Genomic DNA, 20236 nt, shown 5'->3' on the forward strand with positions numbered 1-20236 from the left:
TTGAGATACGCACACCCATACTCTGGCTTCAGTATGCTCACATGGCCAGAAATACTTGGCAACAAAAAAGCTCAGGGGTAGTGGAAGGGGAATAGAGATGGTGAATCTTCACTTGAGTTTTATTTATAGCTTGGGGCCACTTGGTGTTTTTTTTTCCTTTCTTAGTCATTTCTCAGATTTTCCTAGCTTTTACTTTTTGAGTCCTGATTCATTTTTTATTTTTCTTACTTTAACTGTCAAGCTTATTTATTTACATTAAAATACTTTATTTAAGACCTCACAAATTTTTTTGAATGGATCTTCAAAGCTGCAAATAGAACACTAAGAGTTTCTGGTACAATGACACAACTCTCAAAGCACTCAGATTTTTCTTTGGAAGAAATATAGTATACTGCCTGAATATAATAAGTGTTTATTTTCCATATCAATAGGTTTTATAAATATGACTTTTAATTCTTCAAACCACTGGAGATAATTAGATAATAAACCACTGTCATAATCCAAGGTTAACCCATCATCTTGTTTCTAATGCTAATCCTCCATACATCCTTCGGAACTTTAGAACACTGATTTCATTTTCATACCATCTTTAAGCTTTTTCTTGAATTTTAAAATACTTGCATTGAATGTCTTTTTTGTGTTAGGCACTGGATTAGGTGCTGAGAAAACTATGGTGAAGGAAACACAACATCTGCCCTTAAGGAGCTTACAGTCTAGTGTGGAATAAGAAGCAAATCGGCATTGCAAGACAGAGGGATGAATACTTTTGAGACTATGTGACATTAGCACAAACAAAAGAACCCTGATTCTTCCCACTATGTCAAAAAAATGTTTAGGACTACCTTATCCTAGGTACCTCCCATTCAAGTCTACTGCTGTTCACTTTTTTCTGCCAAATGATTCCATAGGACATTCACTCTCTCTGCTATCTTATTGATTACAATTAACTGAATGCTTGTATCACTCCAAAATTTATATGTTGAAATCCTAAACCCCAAGCTGATGGTATTAGGAGGTGGACCCTTTGGGAGATGATTAGGTCATAAAGGTGGAGTTCTCACACTGGGATTACCCTTATAAAAGAGGTCCCAGAGAGCTAACTGACCCCTTCTACCATGTGAGAACACAGCTACAGCTAGAGGGTACCATCTATGAACCAGAAAGCAGTCCCTCACCAGACACCAAATGTGCCAGCACCTTGAACATGAACTTCCCAGCCTCCAGAACTGTGAGGAATACATGTCTGTTGTTTATAAGCTACCTGGTTTTTGGTATTTTTGTTATAGGAGTCCAAATGGACTAAGAAACTGGTCAGTTTATTACCTCTATCATCCAGGCTTCTGCTCTAACCCTCCCACTGCTGCTATTTATCATTAAAGACCATCTTCTAAAGGCCAAATCCAGAGTCTTTTTCTCCATAATATTTCTTCTTGACTTAATGAAGCACTCATCATTGCTGACCAGCCCACGGTCATTGGCTGAATCCTTGTGCAGCAGCCTAATGTGTTTTACATTCGTCTTTGTCCCTGTTCTTCCCGAGATGTTAATCATCCTCTCCAGCCTCAGCTCTGCTCCTGAGTGCCAACTTTCATTTTACACTGAGCATTTCCCCATAGATAATCTGTCAAACTGTACACTCTGGGTATAAATTCAAACTCATTATGTTTTGGCTGTTAAAGTAAACTTCAAAAAGCATATCCTTGATATAGAGTTTCCCTTAAAAAATCTTTAATATCTGTTCATTGTCTACTGAATTATATACACAGCCTCCAGCATATCATTCAGGGTCTTACATGATATATCCCCAAGCCAGGTTTCAGTCTTTTCTTTTTTATGACTTTCAACACGCATCCTATTCCAAAGACCAAGTTAAGAGATTGCTGCATTTTAAATATGCCCATAGTATTCTGCTTCCATTCTTTTGCTCCTGGTTGTTTCTTGGACTGCAGTTCTATTTACTCCCACATCCTTCTGTCAAAATGCAGCTACTCTTTCAAGGCACTCTCAGTAGTCACCTGTTCCTTGAAATTTCTCTATCCTACCCAAAGAGTTGTCATCTTTCCCTTTTTTGAATGCTATAGCATGTTGTTTGTTTTCCCATCATATTCCTCTATTATAAATGTAATATAGTTTTCTAATATACTGCATGTCTTTATTTTTGATGGATGCAAAATAGATGTACATATTTTGGGGGTATGTGTGATAATTTAGCATATTCCTATAATTTGTAAAAATCAAATCAGTATACTTGTGATATCCATCACCTTAAATATTTCTCTTTACACTAGAAATAATCAAGTTATTCTCTTCTATATATTTTGAAATATACAATAGATTATTATAAACTATAGTCACCCTACTGATCTATCAAACACTAGATATTTTTTTCTATCAAACTTTATATTTGTACCCATTAATCAACCTCTCTTCATTCCCCCTGCCTCCTATCCCTCCTAGCCTCTGGTAACCACAAATCTACTACCTGTCTTCATGAGATCCACTTTCTTTTTAGCTCCCATATGTGACTGAAAACATGCAATATTTGTCTTTCTGTGCTTGGCTTATTTCATTTAGCATAGTGACTTCCAGTTCCATCCATGTTACTGCAAGTAACAGGATTTATTTTTTATAACTAAATAATCCATCGTGTATATATGTCACATTTTTCTTATCCATTTATCCCTTTATAGGCACTTAGATTGATTCCACATTTTGGCTAGGTGAATAGTGCTACAGTAAACATGGAAGTGCAGATATCTCTTCCATATATTGATTTTTTTCTTTTGGATATATATCCAGTAATGGAATTCCTGGATCATATAGATAGCTCTATTTTTTTTAGTTTCTTGAGGAGCCTCCATGTAGTTGTCCATAGTGGCTAGACTCATTTGTATTCTTACTGACTGTGTATGAGGGTTCCCCTTCCTCCACATCCTTACACAGTAGCTATAATTCCCTACCTTTTTGATAAAAGCCATTTAAACTGGGGTAAGATGATATCTCATGGTTTTAATTTGCATTTTTCTGATAATAGGGATGTGGAGCATTTTTGCATGTACCTGTTGTCCATTTGTTTGTCTTTTTTGAGAAATGTCTATTCATATCTTTTGCCCGTTTATAAATTGTATTATTTATTATTATTTGCTATTGAGTTGCTTGAGCTCCTTATATATTCTGGTTATTTATCTCTCGTTAGGTTGGAAATATTTTCTTTCATTATGTGGGTTGTTTCTTCATTTTTTTTTATTGTTTCCTTCGCTGTACAAAAGCTTATTTATTTATTTATTTATTTATTTATTTATTTATTTATTTGAGACAGTCTCATTCTGTTGCCCAGGCTGGAGTGCAGTGGCACGATCTTGGCTTACTGCAACCTCCGCCTCCCAGGTTCAAGTGATTCTTATGGAGAAAAGCTTTGTAACTCGATGTAATTCGTTTTTCTATTTTTGATTTGATTGCCTATTGCCTATGCTTTTGATGTTTTACACAAAAAATATTTGCCCAGACAAATGTTCTGAAGCATTTCCCCAAATTTTTTTTATAGGGTCATAGTCTTAGATCTAGGTCTTTAATCCATATTGATTTTATTTTTGAATATGACAAGAGATAGGGGTCTAGTTTCCTTCTTCTGCATATAGTTATTCAGTTTCCCAGCACCATTTATTGAGAAGACTGTCATTTCCCCATTGTATATTCTTGGCACCTTTGTCAAAAAATGGGTTGTCTGTAAATGCATGGAATTATATCTGGGTTCTCTATTCTGTTCCATTGGTCTACATAAAATAGCATGGTCAGTACCATGCTATTTTAGTTACTATAGCTTTGTAGTATATTTGAAGTTCAGTGGTATCATGCCTCCAGATTTGTTCTTTTGTTCCAGATTGCTTTGGCTATTCTGTGTCTTTTGTTGTTCCATACATATTTTAGGGTCATTTTTTTTCTATTTATATGAAGAATGTCATTGGTATTTTGATGGGGATTACATTGAATCTGTAAGTTCCTTTGTGTACAATTGTCATTTTAATAATATTAGTTCTTCCAATATATGGACATAGAATATCCTCCCTTTTTTTGTGTTCTAATTTGTTCAGTGTTTTATAGTTTTCCTTGTACATGCCTTTCACTTATTTGGTTAAATATATTCCTAGGTATTTTATATTCTTCGTAGTGATTACAAATGGGATTGCTTTCTTGATTTCTTTTTCAGATTGTTGCTGTTGGCATAGATAAATGCTACTGATTTTTTGTATGTTGATTTTATATCCTGCAACTTTATTGAATTTGTTTATCAGTTCTAACAGTTTTTCGTTGAGTGTTTAGAATTTTCTGAGTATAAGATTATGCCATCTGCAAAGAAGGCTAATTTGACTTCTTCCATCTTAAATTGGATGCCCTTTATCTCTTTCTCTTGGCTAATTGCGCTATCCAGGACTTCTAGTATTGTATAGAATAAAAGTGGTAATAGTGGACATCCTTGTCTTGTTTTAGATCTTAGAAGAAACAATTTTAATATTTCCCTATTCAGTATCATGTTAGCTTTGGGTTTGTTGTATATGACCTTTATTATGTTGAAGTATGTTCCTTCTATACCCAGTTTGCTGAAAGTTTTGGCTATAAAGGAATGTTGAATATTAAGTGCTTTTCCTGCATCTATTGAAATAATTATATAGTATTTTGTTTTCATTTTTGTTAATGTGATGTATCATATTTATTGATCTGAGTATGTTGAACTATCCTTGTATCCCTGGGATGAATCCCACTTGATCATGGTGAATGATCTTTTCAATGTGTTGCTAAATTGTCTACTAGCATTTTGTTGAGAATTTTTACATTTATGTTCCTTAGACATATTGGTCTGTAGTTTTTCTTTTTTTGATGTGTCTTTGTCTACCTTGGTATTAGTGTGATGCTGTCCTCATCAACTGAATTTGGAGTATAAAGTCTAAATTTTTTTTGGAGAGTTTTAGTAGAATTGGTGGTGGTGATTCTTCTTTAAATGTTTTGTAGAATTTGGCAGTGAAGCTATCAGGTCCTATGCTTTTCTTTGATGGGAGGCTTTTCATTATGAGTTTGTTGTTGTTACTTATTATTGGTTTGTTGAAGCTATCTATTTCTTTGTGGTTTAATCTTGGTAGGTTGTATATGTCCAGAATGTATGCATTGATTCTAGGTTTTCCAATTTGTTGCTGTACAGTTATTCAAAATAATCTCTGTCTCTAATGATTCTTTATATTTCTGTGGTCATAGTTGTTATGTCTCTGTTTTGTTGTTTTTCTGATTTTGAGTATTTTTTTATTCTTGGCTAAAGATTTGTCAATTTTATTTATCTTTTTAAAAGTCTAACTTTTGTTTCATTAGTCTTTTTTTTTTTTAGTGTCAATTTCATTGATTTCTGTTCTTGTTTTTATTATTTATTTTCTTCACCTAATTTTGGGTGTAATTTGTTCTTTTCTAGTTTCTTGAGGTGTATGATTAGGTTACTTTTTTGAAGTCTTTCCAATCTTTTGATACAGGCATTTATTGCTATAAGCTTCCCACTTAGTACTGCTTTTGCAGTATCCCATAGATTTTTGTGTGATGTATTTTCATTTACATTTATTTCAAGAAATTACTTAGTATTATTCTTAATTTCTTCATTGGCCCACTGGTTATTCAGAAGCATCTTGTTTAATTTCCATGTGTTTGTATGTTTTTAGTTTATTCCCTTGTGATCAGAAAAGATACTTGATATGATTTCCACCTTTTTGAATTTGTTGAGGTTTTGTGGTCTAAGATGTGATCTACTCTGGAGAACATTCCATGTGCTGAAGAAAATAATGTGTATTCTGTAGCAGTTGGATGAAATGTTCTATAAATGTTTCTTAGGCTTCTTTGGTCTAGTGTGCAGTTTAACTCTGATGTTTCTTTGTTGATTTTCTGTCTGGATGACCTGTTCACTACTGATAGTAAAGTGTTGAAGTCCCCTGCTATTATTGTACTGAAGTCTATCTCTTCCATTAGGTCTGTTGATGTTTGCTTTATATAGTTTGGAGATCTGGTGTTGGGTGCATAGATTTGTATGCTTTGATTTGTAGTTTTATTTATCAAAGTGTTGCTGCTGTTGCTCTTTTTTGGTTTCCAGTTGCATGGAATATTTTTCCATTCCTTCACTTTCAGTGTATGTGTGTCTTTGTGGGTGAAGTGGGTTTCTAGTAGGCAGTATATAGTTGTGTCTCGTTCCTTTATCCATTCAGTTTATTTTTTTAATTGGAGAATTGAGTCTATTTACATTCCATGTTATTGATAAGTAAGGACTTACTATTGCCATTTTCTTCCTTGTTTTCTGGTTGCATTGTCACTTCTCTCTCCCTTTCTTTGTTTCTTACTGTCTTCCTGGGTGGTTAAATGATTTTCTCTGGTTGCTTTTTATTTTTAGTAAATCTATTATAGTTTTTTGGATTGTGCTCACCAAGAGGCTTACAAGACATCTTATAGACACAAATTATTTTTAATATATGACAATTAAGATCACAAAGAATAGAAACAGAAAAATTTTTAAAACTCTATATTTTAACTCCATCCCCTTTACATTTTGACTTTATGTCATTTCAATTTACATATTTTTATATTGCCTGTATCTTAACTAGTTGCCATTGGTATTATTGTTTTTGATAGATTTGTCTTTTAGGCTTTATACTAGAGTTCTGAGTAGACTGCACACATGAAAATATTCTGGGTTTGTCTGTATACTTAATTTTTTATCTTCAAATGCTTTCTTTTTGCATGTTAATGTTTTTTTCTTTCAGATTGAAGAACTCCTTTTAGCATTGTTTTTTTAAGACAGGTCTGTTGGTAATGAATTCTCTCAGCTTTTTTGGGGGGAAAGTCTTTATCTCTCCTTCATATTTGAAGAAAAGATTGCTAAATACAATATTCTCAGAAGGCAGTTTTTTTCTGTCAGCACTTTGAAAATATCATTCTACTCTCTCCTCACCTGTATGGTTTCTATGGAGAACTCTGTTGCCAGACAAATTGGAGCTCTTTTCTACGTCATTTTCTTTTTTCTTGTTGCTTTTAGGATCTTCTTATTGTCTTTGATTTTTGTGAGTTTGATTACATGCCTTGAGGTAGTCTTATTTGGGTCAAATCTATTTGGAGTTCTTTCTGTACCTTGATATTCACATCTTTCTCAAATTTTAGAAAGCTTTCTGTTATATCTTTGAATAAACTCTCTACCCCTTGTTCTTGCTCAACTCCCTCTTAATTACCAATAATTCTCAGATTTGGTCATTTGAGATAATATTTTATATATTATAGGTGATCTTCATTTTCTTCCTTTTCTCTTCTGATTATTTTCAAATTACCTTTCTTTGAGCTCACAAATTCTTTCCTCTACTTGATCCATTCTGCTGTTGGGAGCCTCTAATGATTTTTTTCAGCTCCCAAATGTATTTCTCAGTTTTAACATTATTGTTTGATTTTTAAAAATTATTTCAACCTTTTTGTTAAATTTATCTGATATAAATTTGTGTTTTATCTTGAAGATCACTGAGTTTCCTTTAAACTGCTATTTTGAATTATTGGTCAGAGAGTTCACATATCACTATCTTGTTAGGGTCAGTCAGTCATTCCTTGCTTTGTCTGTTTAAGGAGATCATGGTTCCTTGTTTGCTGTTGTTTCTTGTGGATATACATGCATATATTTGGATTGAAGGATTTTCTTTTCATTTTTTTTTTTTTTTTTGACAGAGTCTCTCTCTCTCTGTCACCCAGGCTGGAGTGCAGTGGCAAGATCTTGACTCACTGCCACCTCCACTTCAGGAGTTCAAGTGATTCTCCTGCCTCAGCCTCCTGAGTAACTGGGATTACAGGCACACACCACCACGCCCAGCTATTTTTTTGTATTTTTAGTAGAGATGAAGTTTCACCATGTTGGCCAGGATGGTCTTGAACTCCTGACCTCAAGTGATCCGCCCACCTCAGCCTCCCAAAGTGCTGGGATTACAGGCATAAACCACCATGCCCGGCGCATTGAGGGATTATTTATCCCTGTCTTCTCAGTCTGGCTTTAGTTTTTATTAAATATAATTGCTTAGAGATTCTTTTTGATTTTCCTGTTGGTCTTCTTTCTTTCAAAATGTTTTTCCTCTAGCATACTGCCTCCTTATTGGCATTTGATGGTGCCTTAAGTCTGTCTCAGTTCTAGTAAAGAGTCAGTGTGCTACCCATTCCAAATAAGGGAGGTCCCAAAGGGGATATTCCAGTAGTGTGGTAAGGGGAATTGTAGAACAAACCTCCAAAAGCATGATGCTGCTGAACAACTGCTCTGATTTGGCATCTTTGGCTAAGCTACAGAGCAGAGTTCTTAGGGCCAATCATGGTAGTTCTGCCTTCCTCCTTTGTATCTGGCTGTCTTCAGAGATATTTATCTTCTCAGGCATTCTTGATGCTTCTTGTGGGTTAAGGCAGGGGCAGGTATCCTGCCAGGGAACCCAAGATGGTGGGAAACTTGGTTGTTCACCTCAATCTCACTTTTTTCAGTGCAGAACCTATGAGTTAGGGGGTTGATTTTCTGTGAGCCTGGTGCTGGACAGATTGTGGGGAGGGACACTGTTGATATGGAAGTCCAATTCTCTTACTGTCTGTTTGGAATTTTTTCACTTCTCTATAGCCCTGGAATATGTCTCATCTTTGTTTTTTGAGTTCTGGGATATTGTTGGTGATAATCTTGGCACCATACATTTGCTTTTTGACTTTCTACTGGGGGAGTAAAGCCAGCTTGATTCTATATTGCCATTTTGGAACTAGAAATTCCATGCTATAAAACGTCTTTGAGAACTGTACCTAGTATGTTTCCTTGCACATATACCTTCAAAAATAGTTTTTGAGTCGCACTTACCTCCTCAAGCCACCATTTGTTCTTGGCTTGCCTATTTCTGACTCTGTTCTCCCATTATTTAGATATGTATTTATCCTAGTAGATATAAAAGTATATGCAGCAAATTTGAGGATTATGTAAAGTCTGTGATTGGTAAAAATATTTTGAGTGATAAAATCAGTAGCCAAAAAAGCAGGCTGAGTTAAGAAAAATAGTAAGGTTAAATATAACATCAATCTAAAACCATTGACAAAGAACTAGATAAAGAGAAAGTGGTTGAGCAGTAGCCTAGGTAAAAAGAGTACCTAAAGATTTGACTCTGTGGTTCAACCTAAATGAGTCAACACTATCAGTTGTTCCGTTCTATCATTTATTAGCAGTCAAACTTGGGGAAGTCGCTTGACTTCATAGAGCATTTACTCTTTCATTTCTTAAGCATTATTGAGCCCTAGAACTATGTAGCAGACATTTCTAGGCAATAGAGTTGCAACTATGAAGAGTACTTGGTCTCTGTCCTTATAAACTTACACACATTAGTGAAATATTTGTCCAAATTATAGTAAAGCAATAATATTCATCTTTAAATGTTACTGAACAGAGATGAAATCAGAGAAGGACAAAAGAATGGAGAGAAATAGACAAATATTATGTGAGAGATTAAAAAAATACATGTAAAAATATCTAATATATTACCTGGATATGTTTTTACTCTTGATGTTACTTCAGTTTCTCTGTGATCCAACAGGATGTGAATTCATTTATTGTGGTTGGTACCAGGAGTACTCTTTTTTTTCTTTTTTTTAAACTGAGGATGCATGTACTTCTTTGCATTTGAAAATCTATTAGTTATTGCATCTTCAAATATTTCTGTTCCTATATTCTACCTCATCTTCTGGAACTCTTACTATGTGTACGTTGGAGACTCTCAATCTATCTTATGTATGTCTTGATGATTCTTGTAAAAAATGCCATTGTCCCTTTGTGCAGCATTCTGGGCAATTTGCTCAGTATTTTCTCATAAAACATAATGTCTCTTTTCAATGGCTTCACTCTAAATTATCCAATATGTTGAACTTAAAAATTGACAACTCTACTTTTTATTTTATAAGGTTTTTAATATATATGTTATGTCTGCTGTAGTTCCTTTTGCCTGTTTTATAATGTCCTCATTTTTATGCAAATTATTTTTTCATCTCTCTTGGATACCCTAAATGTACTTATTTGCAAGTTTTTTGCCATATTATCTCAAAAAATTAAGGTTTTTTGGGTGAATTTATGGCCTAATTTTTTAAATTTTTTGGCATTTTAGATATCTTCATGCATTTTTGGCATTTGGTTTGGTAAGATCATGTGTGTGTGTGTGTGTGTGTGTGTGTAAGAATTTTGTGTTATTTCTTCCTGTCCCTCTACTTCAGGATTATTCTTCACAGTCTATTTTATTTCGGTTGTTTTCTACCAGCCCTGTGGTATCCCAGACCAGATCCAAATCTTATAATGGTATTGAGGGCTACTGTCCAGGAGCAATAGTGCAAATCTAGCCACTGGCATTAGAGAGAGAGGCTTGGCTTGACTTTGATGAGGTTGTGCCATTCTCCTCCTGCCTCCCTGTGTGTCTAGAATTTATTCCTTCTGGTGGGTTCTTGGTCTCGCTGACTTCAAGAATGAAGCCGCAGACCCTTGCAGTGAGTGTTACAGCTCTTAAAGATGGTGTGTCCGGAGTTTGTTCCTTCAGATGTTCAGATGTGTTTGGAGTTTATTCCATCCGGTGGATTCATTGTCTTGCTGACTTCAAGAATGAAGCCATGGACCTTTGCGGCGAGTGTTACAGCTCTTAAAATTGGTGTGCACCCAAAGAGTGAGCAGCAGCAAGATTTATTGTGAAGAGCAAAAGAACAAAGCTTCCACGGCATGGAAGGGGACCTGAGTGGGTTGCCACTGCTGGCTCAGGAGCCCAGCTTTTATTCCCTTATTTGGCCCCACCCACATCCTGCTGATTGTTCCATTTTACAGAGTGCTGATTGGTGCATTTGCAATCCTTTAGCTAGATACAGAGCGCTGATTGGTGCATTTACAATTCTCTAGCTAGACAGAAAAGTTATCTGAGTCCCCACCCAACCCAGAAGCCCAGCTGGCTTCACCTCTCAATCCCTCCTCTAAACAGGACACCCCAACTGCTGTTGGGAATTGGGCAATGACCACTCAAGCTACTTTGTGCTGGATAGGGGTGAAGAAGGGGCCAGCAGTTGTAGTGTCCTCCAGAGGGGAACTCTTTAGCCCAGTGAAAGGGCCAGCAGGTCGGTCCAGGGGTCCTAGGCAGAAGTTGTTAGTTGAGCTCATTTGGGGGTCCATTTGTAAGACCATCTGTACTTTGATGGCCTTGATCCTAGAGGAGGAAACAAATTTGACAAGGAGGTTAAAAATACAGGGCCCGAAGGCGAGTAATAGCAAGATGGCTGTCATGGGACCTAGAAAGGGGAGAAGCCATGTTGCCCAACTCCAGAAGTTGGTATAAGAGTTTGAAAGGTTTTGTCTGATTTCAGAAGCCTTTTCCTGTAAATGCCAGGTGGCATCTTGTACTATCCCTGACTGGTTAGTGTAAAAACAGCACTCTTCCACTAAGAAGGTGCAAAATCCTCCTTTCTCAGCAGTGAGGAGGTCTATTCCTCGGCGGTTTTGGAGAGTCATTGCTGCCAAAGAGTCTATTTGGGATTGTAGTTACTATCCTTACTGGATAGATTTGTTATTTCTTGCAAACTGTCTGAGAAATCCTTTGAGAGAGTGTGGTAGTAGGATAATGCATGTTACACTGTTAATGCTTAGCAAACTTTTCTTTAGTTCAAAACCTTGTTAAGTTTGTGATTTTAATTTTTCTTTGCTATTTTAATAAAACCTTGTTCAGCCCATATTAACTTAGAATTGGTATAGATGGCTCCTTCCTGATTCTGTAAGTACTTTAAGATTTGGCTGAGTGCAAACAACTTACACGTTTGAGCAGACCAATTATTAGGCTATTTTCCTAACTCTGCTTCTACAAAAGTTTCCTTATCATTTACTGAATACCCATTGTGTCTTTTTCCCTTAATCACCCAGGAGGAACCATCTATAGTCCTGTCCAGAAGGGAGTTCCTCCTCAGTCTGGTCAGACCTTTATATGGTAATTAATTAAGATTCAGATCCCGTGTTAGGAAACCTGCTGGGTTAAGGATTTTTGATAGGAAGGCTATGGGTTGTCAGTGGCCTCAGTGCTTTTGGGCTACAGCTTCGTTTACACTGACAACAAGGTAGCATTGCAGTGTTATAGGGTCACGGAAAAGGCCTTCAATTATTGATTAGAGGTTTTAAATTTACCCTGGCTTTTAAAGGAATAGGGTACACTGTTTTACTACTTTCATCTCTTTCTGACTTCTTGTTTCTTTCTTTCTCTCTCTCCCTCTTTGTCTCTTCCTCTTTCCTTCTTTGACTTTCTGTCTCTTCCTCTCTCTCCTTCTCTGTCCTCTCTGACTCCCTCTTTGTCTCTGTCTCTTCCTCTCACTCTCTCTTTCTCTTTCTCTCTTTCCTTTCTGCTGGTCTTTCCCTGCCTCTGCCAGCCACTTATGCTGCTGTTCTCCCTTATCCTTCCCCTTTTGATGACTTTGGCAGTGTAAGACTGCCACCTCCTTGGGTTTTTGCACTACATGCAATAACTCCATGGTTTCCTTGTGATATTTAACAGGGGTTCCCCCAAAGGTTAGGAACTGCCTTTCTTTCCATATTGCAGCATGGGCATGTAGGATTAGATACACATACTACCTATAGCAAAGTCTCCCAATTACAACTGAGGAGGTGGGAGAAATACCTGGTTACAGGCTGTCCCAAGATTCCTCGGATGGTAATGGACCTTGCGGATAGCTGTCCGGGACAGGAGATTAACACTGAGTAAGCCATGCCAGTGTCCAGCAGGAAGGCAATTTCCTGGCCCTCAATGGTTAAATGTACCTGGGGCTCAGTGAAGGTGATGACGTGAGCTGGTGCTTGCCGTCAGCACCCTCAGTCCTGTTGTTGGATCATCTGGTTAGGGGCTTCTGGCCCAGAGAACCTTTGTCCTCTGGGGCAGTGGGCCTTCCAATGATTGCCTCAGCATAATGGACATGGGCGAGGGGGCAGCTTGTTTCTCACTGGACAATCTTTTTTAAAGTGTCCTTGCAAACCACACTGATAACAAACCCTACAAGGTGATTGGCCTGCTCCATTTTCTGTCCTCTCTGAACCACCAAGATTTGATTGTCTGAGGGCCATGACTAAGGCTGTGGCCTTTTTCTGATTTCACTTTTCCATTTTGGCCTGTTTCTCTTGGTCCCTATTATAGAACACCGAGGTTGCCAGATTTAATAATGCCTCCAGATTTTCTTCAGGGCCCAGGGCTCACTTTTGGAGCTTTCTCCTGATACCTGTGGCTGATTGGGTAATAAACTTATCTTTTAGGATCAATTGATCCTCTAGTGAGTCAGGTGACAGGGGAGTATATTTTCTTAAGGACTCCTGTAGCTGCTCGAGGAAGGCAGAAGGATTTTCTTCCTTTCCCTGAGTTATGGTAGACATCATTGAATAATTCATGGGCTTTTCCCTAATTCTCCTAGTCCTTCTAGAAGACAGGTTAACAGATGTTTATGACTCCAGTCCGCATAATCTGAGTCGAAGTCCCAATGGGGATCCATACTGGGGATGGCTTGCTGATCACTAGGGAATTTGTCCCTTTCTTTGGCTGTTATTGTATCATTTATTTGAATAAGATACCAGATATCTCCAAACCCTAGGGCTGCAGCTAAAGCCACATTCTTTTCATTAAAGGCCAGAGTTTGATCTAACAATAGCATGACATCTCTCCAAGTGAGATAGAAGGTTTGCCCTATTCCCTGTAGGACATTTGTGTACCTATCAGGATCATCTGAAAACTTCCCCGGGTCTGCCTTGATCTGCTCTAAATCAGAGAGGGAGAAAGGGACATGTACCCAGGTTGGGCCAAATTCCCCTCCCCCTACAGCTTGAAGGGGACATAACCGATAGTCCGGGGTTTTTTGTGGTCCTTTGGAGATTTCTTTGCTTACTTCCTTCTGGGTGGGGGAGATGAGAGGAGGCTTATCATTAATAGGAAGGAGAGCTATAGGGAGGCTAGGATATGGGGTTAAGCTGAGAGGTCCTCCTGTGAGAGGTAAATTGCAAGTTTTGCATAGTTGTGTATTCTCCTTCAATGAAAAGAAAGCTTGCACATAAGGTATTTCACTCCATTTGCCTTCCCTCTTACAGAAAAGGTCAAGCTGCAGGATAGTATTGTAATTTATACTTCCCTCAGGTGGCCATTTTTCCCCATCAGAGAGAGAATATTGGGGCCAAGCCGTAGTACAGAAAAAAAATTGAGCCACCTCTTTTTTCAGGGTTTATGGGTCAAATTGGTCCCAATGGCTTAGGATGCATTTTAAGGGTGAGCCTGTTGATGCCTGAGTGTTTCCCATCTGAAAGACAAACCACCTGCGGTTTTGGTTTGTTTCACCCCTGCCCAAGAACCCACAACGGTCCCTGGACGCTGCTGATCGGAATAGTTGCGCTCACCAATGAAGCAGCAGAAACACCTCTTGCCCGAGAACCCGCAACAGTCCCTGGACCCTGCTGATCAGAATAGGTGCGCTCACAGACGCAGCAGCAGAAGCACTAGTTTTCCTCCTAGACCACAAAGAGGACAGAGGAATGTGAGATTTAGTGGCCATTACTGATGCATTCTCGAAAACCTGCACCTTGCCTGTCCTCCTAGACCCCAAAGAAGACCGATAAAAATTGGATTTAGTGGCCTTTATCAATGCATTCTCAAAAATCTGTTAGAGTCCTAAGCATTCCCCTGTTAGTATTGGGACTTTACCGCTGTCCTATAAAGATGTTACACCCCAAAAATGAAGTGGAGGGCCATACCCTGAAGGAGGGAAGGGATCTCCAGGGTTGGAAGAGTGACGCCTTTTGTCCTCACTTGAATAGGAAGGATATCATTTCTGAGGTTCCCCATATGCTAGCTTCAGGAATAGCTTTTGTTAGGCCTGCTAGTCTGAGGAGGGATCCTAAAATTCCAGATAGTTTCCCCTGTGATGGGGCTTTGGGCAAAAATTATGTCTTTCTGATTGGTGAGCCTGGGTGCCTAAAGAAAGTAACAGAGTCCTGAAGTTTATACTAGAAATCATTCTTATAGGAGAAACTAGAAAAGCACCAGAGACAGGTAGTTGTTTTTAGAAGCAGGACTAACCTCGGAGAGGAGAGGCGAAAGGAAGTTTGTCTGACAGGCATTAGGACCCAGGAGGCAAGAGTCAGGATGGGACAGATGGGCGAGTCTTGCTTGGGTGATGTGACTGTGTGAGTTCTGCTCATGGCCACAGGGTCAACCAACTTGTTGTCGGGACCTCGGAGCTGAATGGCTTTCCTCTCTGTTGACCCTCGGCTCAGCCCAGAAGTACAGGAAAAGCGGAAGCTGGTTCCAGGCAAACCAATGCTCCCAACTCCGAAGACTTGGGGGTTGTTAGAGAGCCCTTTCCCAGAAAGCCTGACACCAGTGTCTTTAGTCTGGTGGCCATGCTAGTTGCTTTTAACTGGCTAACAGGTGCCCGGTATTTAGCCCCCGAATTCTAAGGAAAAATAGGACAGAAGAGCAAGTGAAAGGGGTCCAGTGGTACTCACTGCTTGGTGATAGTCCCATCTGGGTTGCCAAAATATGTCTGGAATTTATTCCTTCCGGTGGGTTCTTGGTCTCGCTGACTTCAAGAACGAAGCTGCGGACCCTTGCAGTGAGTGTTACAGCTATTAAAGATGGTATGTCTGGAGTTTGTTCCTTCAGATGTTCAAATGTGTCCAGAGTTTCTTCCTTCTGGGGGTTTGTGGTCTTGCTGACTTCAAGAATGAAGCTGCGGACCTTCGTGGCGAGTGTTACAGCTCTTAAAGTTGATGCAGACCCAAAGAGTGAGCAGCAGCAAGATTTATTGTGAAGAGTGAAAGAACAAAGCTTGCACAGTGTGGAAAGGGACCTGAGCAGGTTGCTGCTGCTGGCTCCGGGGGGTCAGCTTTTAATCCCTTATTTGGCCCTACCCACATCCTGCTGATTGGTCCATTTTACAGAGAGCTGATTGGTGCATTATAATCCTTTAGCTAGACACAGAGTACCGATTGGTGTGTTTTTACAGAGTGCTGATATGTGCATTTACAATCCTTTAGACACAGAGTGCTGATTGGTACATTTTTACAGATTACTGATTAGTGCATTTACAATCCTCTAGCTAGACAGAAAAGTTCTCCAAGTCTCCACCTGACCTGGAAGCCCAGCTGGCTTCACCTCTTACCTGGGTCTAGACTAGAGCTTCTTATAAAACTAGATCCTCTTCAAGAACAAGTTGTGGGGGTTGCAACACTGCAGCCCCAATTTTAAGCAATAAGTCTGACTTTGTTACACCATCTCACTAGTAGAATACTTAGTCCCTATTGTCATGCAAGATCAAAACTCTAAGTTACTAGGGCCTGCTTCTGGACTAACGGTAGAGTAAGCCTGTAGTTTTAGCTGTACATGTTATGTTCCATTTTCTTTTTTTTTTTTTTTTGTCCACAGAGGTGTTAAATATTTTTGTAAATGTCCCTCTTTGTGTTTAAATAATTTCTTTTGCATTCATTTAACATGCTTGGTCACTTTCAGAATGCTTAAATTTAGTTAATGTAAAATGAGAAATAAATTACGGCAGCAGATGTCCAGCTGCATTGACAATTACCTGGAGAAAAAACAGCAAAAAATACTGCACCTAGTTACTGATAGAAACTCTATAGCTTGACATTTATATACAGTTATCACTGTAAATCTTCAACCAGCACTAAGGTCAGCTGGCCTTTATTTTTTCCTAAAACCTTCCTTTTTTAAGCCCTTTTTGAGTTTTCATGGAATATTATTTATAATTTAATATAATTCTATAAAAATATTGGGAGAGGGGAGGAAAATAACAATATAAGAACACAGTTTGATTTATCTCAATCTCACAACATCTAGAGACTCTTAATCTTACCAGAGGTCACTATGTAATTCAATATCCATCACATTAGTGATTTAGTAAATATATTTTAAAAATTCTGGCTTTCTTATTATTATTAAGGTAAAATTCCTCCAGTTTTCCAGCAGAAAGGGAGAAAATCCCCACTCCTTAAATCTGTATCTCTAGTGTCTAGTTCTTCACATATATCAGAATTCAATAAACATTTGTTCAATAAAACTTGCAGAAAAGACTGGGTACTTTCATCATAGGCTTGTAGAATAAAATACAGTTGACCCTTTAACAACACGAAGAGTTTGAACTGTGTGGGTACGTTTATATGCGGATTTAAAAAAATGAACATTACAGTGAGTGGACCTGCCTCTTCTGCCTCTCATTCTACTTCCTCCACCTCTTCTGCCTCTGCCCTGAGACAGTAAGAACAATCCCTCCTCTTTTTCCTCCTCCTCAGCCTACTCAATGTGAAGACAATGAGGATGAAGACCTTTATAATGATCCACTTCCACTTAATGAATAGTAAATATATTTTCTCTTCTTTATGGTTTTCTTAATAACGTCTTATTTTTTATAGCTTACTTTATTGTAAGAATATACCATATAATACATGTAAAATAAAATATGTGTTAATCAACTGTTTATCTGTAATACTTCCAATCAATAGCAGGCAATTAAGTTTCGGGGGAATCAAAAGTTATATGTGGATTTTTGACTGTGCAGGGGTTCAGCACCCCTAACCTCTGCATTATTTAAGGGTCAACTGTACATGCATTTAACATTTCTAGACACTAAATATGTCCTGAAAGAACCCAGGTAGTTGGAACAGTCATATCTCTACCACATCTTACTGGAATAAACCATAGACAATGACACTTCACAGTTGTCCCCACTGGATATTTATGGGGGCAGAAATTTAATGTATAATAATACATAGATGTGCAATGTATGATTAAGCATATATGGTGTTAGTATATTAGTTCATGTGGACAAGAGGAATGTACAATGTTCACAGTTATAGCATTAATTTTGTGATTATTTTCAATGCTGACAGAGCAGTTAAAATAAGATTATTGCACTCCACATAGATAATTCAAGGAATGGTTTAAGTAGATTTTCAGCTTGGGTGCTGGCCATGAAGTGAGATACTTCTTTCCTGAAATTATCCTGGGGAGGAGGGTCCTCCATTTTTGGTTTACAAGACCAGAGTAATGTAAGTATACTACAAGGACTCCTTCATTTGAGTAACTTGTTTTCAATTAGACTAGTGAGTGGCATAAAAACAATTATGAGAGAAGAGTATGTGATAGATGCTGCTTGGCTGATTATTATATTCAGTATAACAATAAACCTAATGTCTACTAGATTTTTATGTCAAATTCTGTGGGCTTATATATGAAATATTATTTGTTTTTGTATTATTCTTTCTGCATCTATTGCCATAGCACTAGTTTAGTCCTTTATACATTTTTTTTTTGTACAAATTCAATTACTTTTAACTAGTTTCCCTACCTTGAATCTGATGGCTCTTAACATTTATGGGGGTCTGGTACCTTTCTGAGAATCTGATGAGAACTATGAAACTTCTTCCTTGAAAATGTACTTAAGCATGTACAGTCCACATTTATATAAACTTCAGTGGGGTTCATGAGACCCTGAAGCTGGCATGTGGACTTCCAAAGTACTTCCATTTGAATCTATTAGATCTGTGTTATCCATCGTCCATTTATGCATCAAATGCTTTTGAGTATGCACTAAATTTGATGCACCTGCGCTAACCTTTGGAAATACAAAGATAGGTAGTAAGTGAACTTTACTCTTAAGGAACTCATCATAGTCTAGACTAGAGGAAGAAATATGTCTCATATATGCAATACAGTGTTATAGGTATTTATGGGCTACAGAGAAAGCCCCATACAGAAAGTTTTGGTTCTGTTAGGGGAATATTGAGTAAAAGCTTCATGAAACAGGTTAACTCTCCCAAAGGAATGTCTTGATGATTCTATTCCTACATTCAAAAAACTGCAGTGATGCTGTATTGAAATTTAAAAATCTTGTTAATCAGATTTCAATCTATTTTTGTCTTGTTAATTATTAGCCAAGTCACAGGAGGGAAATTACATAAAATCCCTGGATTTTAATTTTTCTCATCTATCATAATAACAACAGTAGTAACAAGTACTACTTCATGGAATTTTGGAGAAGAATAATAAGTTTATCTGCAAACATTGTACTAATGTTTTACATTTATTATTTCTAGGGTATCAAGATGGCTAAAGATGGGGACTTTGGGGTCAGCAAAATCTCTGATCTTTCTTGGCTTTGCCAATTTTTGTCTCTCTGATTTGGGGCAAGTAATTTGACCTGCTTATTCATTTTCTCATCTGCATAAAGGGAATAACATGCCTTCCAAGGATAACTGTAAGGATTAAATCAGACAATGCAAATAATCTGAGCATGGTGCCTATTACAATACTAGATACTCTTATTACTATTGGAAAAATTGTCTTTTTAGTGCCTATAATTATCACCATTTATAGGTAAGGAAACTGAGGTCCATACAGTTAAATAACTTTCTCATACAGGTCATACAGGCATGGAAATATACAGTTGGCATTCAAGTGTCTTTGGCTTCAAAGGTCATGGTTACTTCAAGGCTGGGGAGGGGTTGGTGTAGAGGTGGGGAGAGAACAAGGGAGAGCAGGGGTGGCACTGGCATATTTCTTGGTATGTAGCTATTAAATTCACTCTCTTTTCAAACATTCTGTTTCAGTTTATATTTTCTACTTCAGCTAGTCTTATCCAGCACTGACCCAGGACAACTCCACCCTTGTGCCTTTGTCTATGCTATGTCCTGTCCTTGACTTCTACTTTCAATTCCTACTCCTTTCCTGAAGCCCTGGGGGAGACCCACTGCCTTTTGAAAGCTGTCTAGACCACACCTCCTGGGAGCAATCTTTTGTAGCCTTCAGGCTCCACAACACTTATTTTCTGTATTACTTACTTGGCAATAATCTTACCCAGCTCTTTATCGTTACCTTTTAGGTCTGTATATTTTTATCACCTCCCAGAGATCATACCTCCTGGTAAGTAGGAGTCATTCAGCTTGCAGCACTGTCTGACATATACTAACCTTCAATGCATATCTCATTATTGATTGATTTTTTTTTGAGAGATAATTTTAAAAGGCATCTTGCTTCAGTGTGAGCAGAACTATGAAATCATAATCTCAGTCATAGGGAAAATACAGTTCCATTTGTGTACTGAGTTTCTTTAGAAACATTTCTAATGTGTAGAGTAATGAACACTTTTTTATTCTTGTAGCTGAAAGATGAATGAAAAT

The 20236-nt window shown here is 37.8% G+C and overlaps 1 long non-coding RNA gene across 1 annotated transcript; it reads right to left on the bottom strand.

Moving 5' to 3' along the window:
- Positions 1-10713: 10713 nt before the first annotated feature.
- Positions 10714-16626, bottom strand: LOC123567921 (uncharacterized). Its single transcript, XR_010579962.2, has 3 exons — positions 15551-16626; positions 14444-14554; positions 10714-11240 (listed from the first exon to the last, which is right to left on the bottom strand). It is a non-coding gene; the product is annotated as an uncharacterized lncRNA (long non-coding RNA).
- Positions 16627-20236: the final 3610 nt, after the last annotated feature.

This window comes from Macaca fascicularis, chromosome 12, assembly GCF_037993035.2.
Source record: "Macaca fascicularis isolate 582-1 chromosome 12, T2T-MFA8v1.1".
In the NCBI taxonomy this organism is placed as follows: Eukaryota; Metazoa; Chordata; class Mammalia; order Primates; family Cercopithecidae; genus Macaca; species Macaca fascicularis.